The 15,120-nt window shown below is 36.0% G+C and overlaps 1 pseudogene; it reads right to left on the reverse strand.

Annotated features, from left to right (window-relative positions):
* Positions 1 to 3,122: 3,122 nt before the first annotated feature.
* On the reverse strand, positions 3,123 to 10,403 carry LOC109453438 (small ribosomal subunit protein eS17; annotated as a pseudogene).
* Between the last annotated feature and the right edge of the window lie 4,717 nt (positions 10,404 to 15,120).

A 15,120-nucleotide genomic window follows, 5' to 3' on the forward strand; every position in this document is an offset into this window, starting at 1 on the left:
ACAGTTGCAGTTTTTGAGGCTTTTAATAAAATAAAAATTAATTACCCGGAATAAAGGATAAGAGTAAAAGATGTTAACTAGCTGCTTAGTGTTTCTGGATATGGAGTCAGTAGTTAACAGAGTAGCCAAACTCTTGAATAAGACACTATAGGAAATTATGGCATTACTATCTGTAAGAAGAGACTGTACAACTTGTGTGTGTTTGATGTTGTTCTTCATGGAATGGGGATTTAGCTTTGAGTCATCACTGCAAATTCTAAATCTAGGGTTCTTACATTGTTATGTGCTGCACTGTAGGAGTAGACCATGGAGCTGGAAGAGAGCTTACAAATTATCTATTCTAACTACTTAATTTCTAGATGGGGAAAGTGAGGCTCAGCGAGGGCAATTCACTCACCACAGGAGGCAAAATGGGATAGTGGAGATAACAGACCTGAGTTCCATTCACAGCTCTTACACTTCCTCTGGAGTTATCCTCTTGTTCCAAAACCAAGTTATACACTACTGCCAGCACCACCAGAAGTCTAGAAGTACAATGATCAGAATGCCTCCACTGAAATTTTGCTAACTGGTTACTGAGTATTTTATACACACACACACACACACACACACACACACACACACACACACACACATATGTATGTATTAGTTATGTATTTATATATTTGTATATATTTTATATATTATAATATACATTTCTATTTCATCATTCAACAACTGTTTGCTGAGCCTCTGACAAGGGTGCCAAGAACTTAGTAGGCATCATTAAAAGTAGTTATTTCGTCACACAACAATTATTTGTAGAATTATTTAATAGAGCCTTGATCTCCTGATTTCTACCTCAGTGTTTGTTTCACTGCATGTCATACTGTCCTCCTTGGCAGCTGAAGATGGCTAAAAAGTTGAACTATTCACCCAACCTGAGGAAGTGGGACTGGGACCTTGATTCTGGATTCATTGCACTGCTCTCTCTGCAAACAGACTGGGGCCTAAAGAGCAGAAATTGTCTTTGTAAGTTATTAGTAACTGAAAGCTCCCTCCCAGCATTTTCCTCTTTTGCCTGAAAATAGAACTATGAGAGAGAGAGAGAGAGAGAGAGAGAGAGAGAGAGAGAAATAAAATAAAAGAAAAGACACACTGTTTCATGTACTGTATGTTGGAGGATACTGGAAAAACTTATAATGTGTTCTGTGCTCAGAGACAAAATTTTCCAAAAGGACATTTATACTATTTTCTTCCAAGAGTCTGTATCCTGTTATACTGTGGAAGAAGTGACCTCATAGTGTTTGTATTTGTCTCTCTCACAAAACCTCTTTTATAGCATTAATGCATGTGCAGATCCTCAGATATGTCATACATGAGGCTGTGACTTGAGCAGGTCATTCAGAGAACATGCTGCTAGTTTTCTAATGGCGTCATCTTGTTTTATAGTGGCAGAGGGGCTGGGAGGAGGAGAAATGGATAGGGGGAAGTTGTTTGCCAAGTTACTTGGAAAATATATGCCACAGCAATAGAAGAAACCTAATAAAAGTGAAAGAATATTAACTAGTGATACATGTTATTAGTCTCAGAGGAACTGACAGTAAACACTATAATCCCTTACAGTCTATTAGAATTATAAAGTGATTGCTTGTGCATTACCTCATTTCTATAATACTTTACAGTTTATATAGTACTTCCCAGTATTATCTCAAATTTATAGGTAAGAAAAATGAGGCTTTGAAAGAAATGAAAATATGTAAAATCTTTTATATACAGTTTGGCAACATCAAAAACTCTTTTGTATACATGAACTCATTAGATTTCCACAACAGATATCTGTGATAAATAAAATTATTATGAATCTCATTTTTCATGTAAGGGAACCAAAAGACAGAGAATAAGTGACAACCCAGATTTCACAGTAAATTAAGCCTCAGAGTGAGAACTTACCTACAGATAGACTCCTTAAAAAGTGTTCTTTCCAGTACATAAAACTGTCTCTTTATAGAGTGTGGTCTTTGGAGTCAGCTAGACCTGGATGTAAATCTTGGCTCTTACAAAGGTGACTGTAGGGTGAAGTCTGAGAAACCACTTAAGCTCACTAAACACAGCTTTTTAATCAGTAAAATAGGAAAAGTAATCCCTAACTCATGGGATTACTGTGAGGAAAAAATGAGCTAATATTTGTAAAATGTTTAGCATAGTGCTTGACACACAGAAAGGGCCCGATGATTGTTATTGGAATAAATTTTATCTCTGGCACCTATTAGTATACAAGCCCATCCTATCCCAACTTCAGTTCCACCAGTCCTGCTCAAAGTGTTAGAAAACCTCATTTGCTTTTTTTTCCAAGTGAAGCTGTGGACCCCTCTCAGACCAGTGCGGAAAGATCTGCCCTAATCTCTGGAACAGAAGTCAAGATTTGAAGCACCGATGCTCTCACGTCCCTCCTTCCATGTCTCCTAGAACCCATGCGAGCCCTCTCCTTTCCAGCCTCTGTTCCCAGCTGTAGGTCTGAATGAACAAGATAAAGTGAGAACTATGCTCAGAAGGAAAACAAACTGGACTCTGTTCAAACATCTGGTTAAAATTCCAGAGCCCAAGACCCCACACTAAGACTCCTGCTCACTCTAAGGGGCATCTGGTCAACCTCAGCTGTGTCTACTGTACTTCTCCGAAAGCAGCCACCTAGTGCTTAAGGCGGGTTTGAGGCAGAGCAGCCCTTATCGTCAGGGGATGATGAAAGTGTGTAGAAATCAGTCCTGATCACTTATTTGCTAACCGTTATGCTCATTCTCATGAGAGATAGATACTTCTCAAGGATTTGCCCCTGTTCCTTGGGGAAAATCAGCACTATATTGTCACAGTGAACACGATCTGGCCACTGCCTGGCTTTGCAGTCTCTGCCTCTGACACTTTCTCACATAAACCTTGCAGCCCATTTGCTCTGAACTGTTTTGAGTTCTCTAAGTGGACCTTGCCTCTCTCAATTTAGTGTTTTTGCACAAGTTGTTCTTATTCCCTGAACTGTTTTTGCAAGGTGAGGTGAATTCCTATCCTTCTTGAAATGTCAGTCTTTTTTTTTTTTTTTTTTTGGTTGTCCATGGTTTATTGAAAATACCACAGCACAGCAGAAAGATTCAAACGGCTCCATGTGTTGTTTTGAAATTCATCCCCACTGTAGGCTGAGTGACCTGCAGTTTGGACAGACTGCCAAAGTCCAAAAGCTTCAGCATTTCCTTAGTGTCAGGATCAACTTCAATGATCTCCTGATCCAGTGCTGAGACTTCAGGAACAGAATTACCTCTCCTTTCTCTCTCTTCCTGCAGCTTGGTGGAGATGCCTCCCAAGAGGCTTTCAAAATCCACTTCATCAGATGTGTGGCATAGCCCACTGTCTTGTTGCAGGGCTTCTTGCTGAGAATAATGGAGATCTCCTTGCACATGTGCTTGTTGTGTGGAAGTCATTGCCCAGGCGCATGTGATACTTCTCAGTGATGAGCTGGGCTGCCTTCTTCACCATCTTGGTGCGAACATAGCCCAGCTTGGTGGGATCTGGGGAAAGAGGCTCCCATAGCTCTTCTTTTAAGAAATGTCTCCTGGTTGCCTTTGTTCCTGAGGAGCTGTCTGGGGTAACATTGGTGATTTTATCTTTTGTCTCACTACCTCTATTATGGCTTTTAAATGTTGTATATAGATTTAATGTTCATATGTCTATTTCCTTCACAAGTCTTGGAGCTTACCAGGGGTATTTTTTTTTTTTTTTTTTTAATATTGGTTTATGAAAACCAGTGCTAGGCACATGGGATGAGTTTAATGACTTTTGAGAGGCAGAATAAAAGTTTTTGAATCTTAAACTTTTTATATGCTAGATACCTTTGGCTGTGTTGGGCCTCCAACTCTACTGTGATTTTTTTTGTTTTTTTTGACACCATTCGTAGTTGAAAAAAAAAAGTTAAAGTGCAGTATGAAAATGCAATTTTTTTTGGATCCAGGTTAATGGACGTTGACTTCTATCCCTACATTTCTGATTAAAAACCCCTGGAAAATATGGGATTTAGAATCAAACAGGCTGAGATTCAAATATCAACATCTCTCTGCACCAAGAAAATATAAGCTTTCTGAGATTCTGTTTCTATTTGTATTATTACTTACCTGTGTGTGTGGTGGTATGAAAAAAACAGTGAATATCTGTAATGATGTCTAGCACTTGGCCATTACTAAATATATGCTAAATATTATTAGCTTATTGAGATTTTGTGAGACAATGAAAGATGCCCCTTATACCCTGGGTTTGAATCTCAGCCTTTTTTATTCTGTGACTTGGGCCTCTTTAAATATCAGTTTACTCATCTGGAATATGGGCCAATAATACCAATTTTGTATGAAGCCTTTTTGTAACAAGTAATACAGATATGTGTTAGCCTGGGACTAGAAAATAGAAATACTCAATAAACTATTTATTGAATGAATGAGGTACTAACATTTTAAAATACAATTAATTCCACTTCTTTGGTCTGAAAAATTTCAAATTTTAATGAAATTGAAAGTACTCAAAAATTGATTTTATCTATGTATTCAAAACCAATTAAAGTTATGATAAACTATTGATTATTTTAAAATAGAAAAGTTAAAATTTCAGGATGATGTCAACTCTTCTTTTTCTTTTCTTTTTTTTCCCAAACACCTTTTTACCAAATGCCAAGATTTTGCTGAAAAAAATCTGAAGAAGGGAGCTGGTTAAATAAGCAAAACATATTTCAGTTAAAAGATCAATGCAACTATAAGAAAATAAGATTTTAAATGAACAGAAATAATTACTTATTTTTTAGTAAACTATTTTCATGTATAAAAACATTTTTTAACATTATTTAGGGACACATAGTTAAATTAATGAACATAAATACACGTAAATATAAAGTTCTTATTAAAAACAGCTGGTAAAATATCTAAATACTTAACAAATGCAAGAATTAAATATTTATTGAACACAGGGTTCCAGTGACATGTGGAGAAGTCGAGCCAATTAGATTCCATAACCTGATTGTTCAGAACAGAGGCCCAATTTCTCATCTGCACCAGATTTGCCCTTTGATTAACTGCTGACTGTTGCATTTCCCCCTAGCTGCCCATCAGTGCTCCAGAGTTTCAAAGACCAGGGTAGATGGCATGCTTTGCTCATAAGCTGTGCAACTCTGGCCACCCCAGAGAGCTCTTCCTGAGTCTCTAACTGATGTTTAAAATGGGAATAAAACATTAACAGATGCTGTGTCTTAACTTTGCCTGCTGTCTTACTGTCTTCCCTGGTGGGTCTCTCTTGGCCAATGATCATCTGACTCTAACTTTGGAAAGCTGCCTAGTACAGTAAAGGGAGGAGAGGCAGAGGAGAAGGGAGGGAAAAGGAGGGGAGGGAAGAAGGAGAGGGGGGAAGGGAGGAGAGGAGAGGAGAGAAAAGGGGAGGGAGATGGAGACTGAGAGGGAGAGGAAAAAATAAAAAAAAACTATCTTGTGTTGTGCTGGGATTTACGATACCTGGAATGTAGTTCAGCTGCAGCCATTCACTTGCTATGGGAACTTGGGAAAGATACTCTGCCTTTCTGTGCCTCAGTTTCATCATCTATAAAGTGAAGCAATAAGATTAAATGGCCTAAAATCCCTTCTAGAGCTAACAGTAGTATTCCATGCCTAAATTTCAGTCATTCATTGCAATCTATCCTACACAACTATACTCTTACCAAAACACTAAAATCTCTATGAATAAGACTAACCTGGGCACTTGGATAGATAAGTTTTATTATTCCATCAATAAAAGGGAGGAGGATACTAGTAACATGTTAACTACTGGTCATACACTAGCACGTAGTCCTTGTTTTACATGATGACAAGCTATAAGGTAGACTTTCCCCATTTTAGAGAAGAGTAAAATTAAGTTTAGAGGTAAATAGCTTGACTAAGGCCAGGATATTAATTAACTAAGTCAGGCCTTGATTTTTGTATGTATTTATTTATTTTTTTTCCTTTAGTAAATATTATTGATCACCATGCCAGGCACTGGATTAAGTGTAGGAATAGAGCAGAGAACAAAGTGTCTCCAAAGATCATATTTCTTTTTCTATTACACTGAAGGTATATTTTTGCCAGAATATCTTGAGAATGTCAAGGAGAACAATAATTAAAATTTTCCAAAATCATGAAATATTTGAGAAAAGAAACCCCCAAGTCATTTTAGAGTAGTTTCCCGACATTTAGGCTCTAACTCTTTTCATTTTACATTGAAACATGAATTTTATAATGAATAATGGATTTTATTAATCTCATCTCTACAGATATAAAACATACATCTATTTCTTCTTTGTTTTTACCCCTATGGAATGACACTGATATCTCACCATATCATTAAAAATTGTGGCATAGAAACAACATTTTTAGCAAATTCTCTAATATAAAAGACAAATATAAGTACTTTAGGAACATAATATTAAAATATTAATTAGATAACTAAAATGAATAATTAGAGAATATTAAGATAACAGACATACCCTATTATTGAGTGCATTCGTTGTATTAGACATTGAGCTAGGTACTATGGAGGATAAAAAACAAAGAATCAGGGTCATACCAAAGTGAATGAAAGACTAAGCAGGTTCTGTTAATTTCTTTCAGGTATGTTGCTGCAACAACAACTGCTGCTGCTACTAATACTGTTAAAAATAATAATTCACATTTACTGTATTCTTAACTATTTGCCAGACACTGTTAAGTGTTACAGTGTTAATTTTCTCAATGTCCCGATAGCACAGGGATTTTCATCATTTCCGTTTTACAGATAAGGAACTGAGAATTAAAACTACTAAGTAACTTGCATAAAGACACACAGAGAAATAGTGGGATAGCTGATATTCAAAGGTAGATTCTTCTGAGTCCAAAGCAAATGCTCTTAACAGCTAATCTAATACTCATTTTAAGATTTTAAGGCTAAGTAATTAATATGTCTATGAAATTGTTAATACCATAACAATCAAGATATAAATTGATTTGGAACAAGGACAATGGGTGAAGTTTCAAATGTGTTCACTTTTAAATGACAGTAAGGCATGTGAAGATGTCCAATGGGACTTCAGCATGACTAGGGTTTAGACCTGCTCTTGCAAAAAAGTCAGGAAAGGATACAGCCTACACAGCAAGGCATGGAGGGCAGGATGCAGGAACTCTGAAGCTAATTATGGTATGAAAGATGGGAGCGTTTGACTTACCTAAGCATCTGTCAAAAAACAATCTGCACATTGAATAAAAGAAAGCAGAACAAGGAGTTTATTACAAGGCTTTCGACCTGCAAGTGGGGAAACTCAAGTCTACAGGAGTGATGAGTTCCAAGTTGCTCACAGACTAAAGCATTTTTAGGAGATAAATCTGGAAGTTTGTTTGGCTTTTCAGCTGATTGGTTGCCTCGTGGTCTTCTTTCTTATTTAGATCAGGGTAGCTAAGTCACGGAGAAAAAGGAAGTCCAGAGATGGCAGGATGAGCTTTGGCATTTGGGGAGTGGCTGATGTCCTCTGATGATTTTTGAGAAAAGTTGTGAATTTCTGTAAAATTAGGTTGTTTCCTATATGCACCTGCACTGATTGTATCCGTTTTGTTCGTGACATAAATGACTCCATTTTAGCTTGGTTCTACACACCTCTGGAGAGGCTTGGACTTCTTAGGCTTTAAGGAGACCTCTAGGTAGACTTCATGGTCCCATGCACCTAGAAGCATAGAGCAGGAGTTCAATGTTTGTGCAAAGACTGAGGGACTAGGGTCTGGAGTGACATGGTGCATTTTAGAAAGTGGAGCCTTGGGCTCCTCCACTATTTAGGTGAAATGGAGTCTGAGGGATTCTAGTAGTTTTTTTTTTTCTTCTTCTTCTTTACACTTCTTTGACTATGACCCATGGTAAAAATACACCTTTATTACAACCTACTGCAAATATTCATATAGATGTACATGTTTAGCTGATGTTAGTGTCTTACAGAAGGAATATAAGTCCTTACTGTAGACATTGCACTCTGACGTTTTTCTAATACATAGTATTTCATTTTTACATTGCCATGAAATGCGATTAACTGCATTGATTATGCAACCAACTAATGGGATACAGCTTGGTGCTTAAAAAGTATTGGCCAAGAGTTTACTGGGAGAGGTAAATGCTAGTGACCTATGTGCCATAGTGGAAGAGAAGGATTCATCTAGCCTACAGGACACGTCATTTCATTATTTAAAATATGAGACTTGAAGATGAAAGTGAGTCATGAATGTAGTTTGGGGGTTCTGGGCACAGAGATGATAATTGAAATCTTGAAGTAGATAAATTATATAGAGGGAAAAGAAAAAAAGAGCAGAGAAAAGCATAAAATCAGAAGTTAAACTTTATAGAATACCACAATTATGCAGTGGAGTAAAGAAAAGGAATTAGAAAAAGGGCAAAAAAGCATGCTGATATGAGAATTTAATAAAGTATCATTTATGGCACTTGTTTTGGAGTCAGGGATCATTGATCTACTTTATACTGAATTGTTGTATAGATCAATATTATTGCCAGTGTATGCTGGTTTGTTGTGGACTGTAAAACAATGTATTCTTCTCAGTGGGGTTGTGAACCAGAGTTTCTCGTCTAAAGTATTTTACTCAAGTCCAGGAAATATGGCTTACTCTGCCATCTAGTGGTCTGTTTTATCATGCTATCAGCTGTGAGTTGACTAATACTGGGCTGGGAAAAAAACACGAAAAACAAATTTTATAATACTCAGACAGTTTAACTGTGGTACTTGCTATGTGAATATTTGAGGCCAGTCAATAGAGCTAAAAAGTGCCCTTCTCTTAAAGTTGAAATTGGGCACTCTTTCAGAATATTTTTCCTCATAAAATTCTAGGAAACACCATAAATTAACTAGAAATAAACCTAAGATGACATGAAAAAGAAAATTATGAAGAAAATGATAAAACCCTTCCAAGGAACACAGATAATGAAAAGATGTACCATGCTTATTGAAGGAGATTAATTATTATAAATATGTAAAGTCTTCCCAAGTTTAGCTATATCCAATAAAATCCCAGATTTTTGTTAGTTTGTATATTGGAAGACTATAAAATGGAGCTAATATTTAAATAAAAGAGGAAATGTGAAACAGTAACCAAAAAAATAAGGATAAGATAAAAGACTTGCTTAAGATGTTTTTAAAAAATATTAAAATAGGTTATTAAAATAAGTAAAATTATGCAAAAACAAACAAGTAAGCTAATTGAATAGCACACAGAGTCCAGAAACAGAGTTATGAAAAATATTGAAATTCAGCTGATGATTAAAGTGACATTTCAAATCAGTGGGGAAAAAGAGAGCAAGTCTTCAATAAATGGTGTTGCCAAAACGTGTTATACATTTAGAAAACAATAATTATTTTCAACTTCAAGCCATATACCAGTACAAATTCCTTATGACTTAGAGAGGAAAATGCAACTAAAAAAACTATGAAAGTGTTAAGGAGAAAATGCAGGACGATTTTTATAACCATATGGTGGGGGACGATCTAAGCAAAACACAGTTCCAGAGCCGTAAAGAAAAAATTTGACACACTTGACTACATAAAAATTTTCAGTTTCTCTGTGATGAAAGACAACATAAAGTTAAAAAGCAAATGACAGACTGGAACTCACATTCAGAATATGAAAGTGCTTCTACATCTACACATCTGTAAGAAAGCAAGTCAAGTGAAAATGGGAGCATGGTTTTGATTGGAATTCACTGAAGAAATGCACATGGCCAGTAAACTGATAAAAAGATGTTCAACCTGATCAGAAAAATGCAAATTAAAACTAAAACATTTTTATTTATTTTCAATGCTTGGTAATATAAAAATGTGTAATAATATGGGGAAATAGGCACTCTCAAACATGCTTGAAGAATGATAAATTAGGGAAACTTTTGGAAGGCAGTTTGGCAGAATCCGTAAAATTTTGAAATTCACAAATTTTTGACATAACAATTCTACTTCTGGAATCAATTCTTAGGAAATATTCACATATGTGCACAAAGATGTTCACTGCTTTATTTTTTTAAATAATAGCGAAAAATGGGAAACACATTAAAGTGAAATAGCTTTTTTTTTTCAATTAAAGTTTATTGGGGTGACAGTTGTTAGTAAAGTTACATATGTTTCAAATATACAGTTCTGTAATACGTCATCTATATACCCAAAATACCATACACTCCTGGCTTTCTCCCTTCCTCAAGGGCCACTCAGACTAGACCTCTTTTCTTGGTTCCTCCTCATCTCCCCTACCTCCTCACTGTTGCAGTTCCTCAGGACTCAGTCCTAAGGTCTCTTCTCCATCTGCACTCACTTCCTTGGTGACTTTATCTGGCCGCTTGGTTCTCTGATTTGACATCCACTACTCTCCACTTGACAGCTTGCATTTCAAGAGCAGATTCCTCCTCTGAACTCCGGATTCATACAACTACCCGCCTGCTTGCATCTCCCTTTTTGTACCTAATATGCATCTCACACATAACTTGAAAAACAAACTCTTGATCTTCTCTTCCACACCTGTTCTCACCTCAGTCATCTAGATCTCAGTAAATAAAAACTTCATCTTTTCGGTAGCCCAGGCCCAAATCCTAGAAGCCATATTTGAAACCACTTTCTCTCATCTTCTATATCCAATTGGCAGCGATTTATACAGCCCTGTTACTGGCTGTACATTAAAGGTATACGAAGAAGCCACTCATCTCTCAGGTCCCCCATTCTCACTACTCTGGTCTGAGCCCCCATCATCTCTTACTGGAATGACTGAAACAGTCTCCTAAATGGCCACCAAACCCTCATCCCACTGTGGTCTGCTTTTAATAGAGCAGGTAGAGTGATTCTTTTAAGATGAAAGTCAGATCTAGCCTCTCTCTTGCTTAGAACTCACTATTGGTTTCTCATCTCACTCATAGTATAAACCAGCATGTTTACAATCACTTTTAAATCTTAACTCAATGAAATTTCCATTCCTTACATCTCTGCCCCCAAATCTCCCTCTCCTTGACCTTTCTCACTTCACTAACCTGTCTCTCCTGGCTCATTCTGCTCAAGTCACTGTGCCCTCCTTTGAAATTTTCAACCCCCTGAGACTTAACCTTGACATCGGGCCCATACACTTACTGCTTCCTCTGCCTGTATTTTACCACTTGTTCCCTCACCTATTTCAAGCCTTTACTTAATTATTATCTTCTCACTAAGCCTTTCTTGACCAGCTTATTTAAAATTACACACGTCTTCATTACTATTTAATATAGTATATATTTGATTGACTGTTTTTCTTGTTTGATTCGTTCAATGATTTCGTTTATTATTATTCACTGATGTAACTCCAGCTCTTAAAATAGTTGTTTGGCACACAGTATGTGTTCAGTAAATATCTGCTGATTAAAGGAATGATGGAAGTCCGTTAACAGGAACGTATCTTAAGATAATGATCTTTAAAATTTTTGTTTCAGTATTCCTCAAAATAATTTTGAGAAACTATGACATCAACTTTATTTTAATCATAATGTTTTATCACAAAAATATATGTTTCTGATGCTTTTAGTATTGTGCACATGCTTTAAATATATCTTTATACAATTGAAGTGCTGTCAATGTAATCATTCAATTCGTGAAAATGTCTGCCATATAATCCAAATAGCAAAGACAGGTCTCATATTTGTGTCAAAAATATTTGACTTCATTTCTAATTCAAAAAGCAAATATCTGTTACAGGGACCGCCATCTCACTTTTGAAATTCAGTGCTAAGCTAGCCCAGTTGCCTGAATGAAATCCACGTTACCCCCTCAATGTGTTAAAGCTGTGCATTGCTCTTTTGGTCCCTTCCACCAGAAGCTCTCATTCTCTGATTGTTCTTTGATTTTTCACCACAAAATCTTTTATATTTTGAGGCAATTACATCATAGTAAATAATGGGGATTGGTGAAAGCTATACTTTTCTGAATGGTAATTGATTGTGAAAATGGAGGGAAAAAAGGAGACCAGTCATTCGACAGGAGCATTCTCAGGCAATTTTAGGTAAAAATACACTGGAAAGTTAAAGATCTGGAAAACAGTTAGTGCTTTCTTCATTCCCATATATTCCTGGAAAGTCTATGAGCAACCCTGGGTACTCAGGCACTCAGACCCCATTCAAAAGATAAATTATACTGTGGAATTCTATGCAATAATGAGAGAGAGAGAGAGAGAGAGAGAGAGAGAGAGAGACACATGGATATGAAAAACAGAAATTTCCAAGAAATAATTTTAATTGAAAACAGAAAATTGCATAACAATGCTTCCCATTTATCTGTGAAATGAATCTTTAATTGATTATGCATGTCAATTCATAGAACAGACTGCAAGAATGCATACAAAGCCATTATGGTGGATGCCTCTGAAAGGGATGGAGGGATGGTACCTGGGGGACAGAAATAAAAGATTTTCATTTTGCTCAGTTAACTTTGTATACTTAATTTTTTAAAATTTCCTGTATTAGTTAAAAAATTAAGATTAATTAGAAATTAAGAAAAATACTAACAGACTCTGATGTAGTGCTGATATAATCTTCTTTTTTTTTTCTTAGAGCAGTTTGTAAATACTATTGTCTATGTAAGAAGCGTCCAAACCAGTAGAGAATTTTTATGAGTTTCTTTGAGCCAAACTGACCACAATTGCAGAGAAGCCAATAACTCAATGGATTAAGAAAATGCTCCGGAGAATGGCAGTTTTGCAGCTTATTTTCTACATTAGAATCAAAGGAGGAGACATAGGAGGGTTACATGAAATCCTTTGATGGTAGTTTAAGGGGAAGGGAGAAAGCAAAGTGGGGAAATCTCTGAGACACATACTTCTTTTACATTGGTGGGTACAGGATATCTAATAATTAACATTTACAGCACATAGAGATGGTATTCGGGGAACAAGATCACATTGAGGGGTTCTGTGGTTTCTTGCTATGGGGTGGTGGGTTATGTCCTGAGGGGTCTGGAAAAAAGGGGTTACTCTGACATTCCAAGGTATGTTTTCTAGATGCAAAACGACAATAGATAGGCTTACTTGAGGTCAAATTTGACCTTTGTCAAGAAAGCTGCAGGTCCAGGCTATGACTACCAACCATGACCAGCTTTTAGTTAAGACTTTTTATGTTCAGACCAACCTATGTGGTTAATTTCGGTGTCTCAGTTTGTAGGGCCCACCATGCTGGCCTTCCCTGAGCTTGCCAGGTTTACTATGTGGCCCCCTTTTCATCCACACTATAGAATATTACCAATAGCTTAACAAAAATATAAGTTAGTTACAAAAAACTCCTAGTTCCCTCTTCCCTTCTTTTACTGATATTTTTCTATCCCAGACCCTTGACAATCACTTTCAGCCTTTATCATGTCTTGTGTTCTGTTACAGCTCTTAATGCCTGTATCTGTTTTCCTTACTATGCTCCTTAAAGGACTATCCCATTTTCAACCTTACACAATGACTAGGATATAGTAGACTCTCGATAACATTTTGAATGAATTCATGAATGAATATAAATGCAAGTGGATAGTCTGCCCCCTTGTTCTCTCTCTCCTTTGTCTCATTGATTTAAAAGCAAAGTTTTGTTTTGTATCGCATGCCTAATGATCTCTACGATACTTTGGACAGTAAGTTCTAGACAGTTAACACATTTACAGGCATTATCTCATTTTTCTTCCCCATTTTGTGATGAAGAAACATGGGTAGAATATAAACTCAGCTCACACACAGAGAAGTAGAATCCCACAGACAGAAAACAACTCTCTAAACACATAGCCACAGACAGTGACCAGTAGGTTATAAGTGTTGATCTAGCAGCATGAAGACTCATGGATAACTTGAATACTGAACAAACAGCTCTTCTAAGAGCACATGTGATACTTGAGATTTAAAAGGTATTTGTTTCAAAAGTCTGAAATTTGGCATTCCTTCTTTAGTAACTTAGATACATATTTTTTAAATCATATTTTAGAAGGTTTCTTAAAGATCATTTAAAGCAGCCCATAGTTAATTCTTGAAATCTAAATCAATCAATCAATCAATCTGAGAGAGGCATCAGAACAGACATTTATCAATGGGAAAAGGAGAATGGTTATTTTTATGACATGGACCTGTGTTTATATGTGCACATTTATCAAATAAAAGCAAAATGGAAACTGGCAAAAGCAGATAAATTTTTGTTTGTGTTTAAGTTCTGTAGTGCTTTTTTTTGGTACTGAATATTTTCAGAAATAGCAATAAAAACAATATCAATGAAGCAACATAACAAGTCAAGCAGGAAAATGGTGAGAGATTTCAATACCCTTCTTCATGCTTCCTCAGAGATATGGAACTTTTGTTGAATAGAAACACTACAGTTATTTCTGGGTTATAAAGACATGACTGCAAAGCTTTATGAGGTACAGGGTTAGGACAATATTCTAGATCCCTAATAAATACTGTATTTTCCATATTTATTTCAGGCCTATACAATCAGAAGTGTAATATTTCAGAGACAGAAGTGAATAGAAGGTGGACTATTAATTACACCCCTACAACAACAGGTGTGGTCCATTTACAACTATAGTCTTATAGTTTTTCTTAAAAAAAAGTAACTGCATTACTCAGTTGAAACATAATAATTAGTTCCAAATTTTCCAGGAATATATTTCCCTATACAAAGAGAAATGACCCAACAGAAGACACCAAAAAATTTAAAAACTTGATAAGTGATAACTAAATACTAGAAATTTAACTAACTGTTTTACACATCAACCAGATATTCAGACAAACGTCTAAGTAAAATATTAAGATCAGATAAATATTCTCCCATTAATCAATCAGAGATAAAAATAGATTTAGGGAAATCCACTCATATTATGTAAATACCAAACTTAAATGGACTGAACTTCAAAAAAGAATGAGGAAGCACAAAACAAAACAAAAAAAAAAACAAAAAATAAGAAACACTTCACAGTAATTATGAAAATATTCTTCAACATAAAGCAGTTATGAGGTGCTCATACTTCTCTGTAGAGATTGCTGATGTAACATACCCCAACAATACAACGATACAATACATTCACCTCAATTGGTGCTGAAA

This window comes from Rhinolophus sinicus, linkage group LG01 (genome assembly GCF_036562045.2).
Source record: "Rhinolophus sinicus isolate RSC01 linkage group LG01, ASM3656204v1, whole genome shotgun sequence".
Taxonomy (NCBI): Eukaryota; Metazoa; Chordata; class Mammalia; order Chiroptera; family Rhinolophidae; genus Rhinolophus; species Rhinolophus sinicus.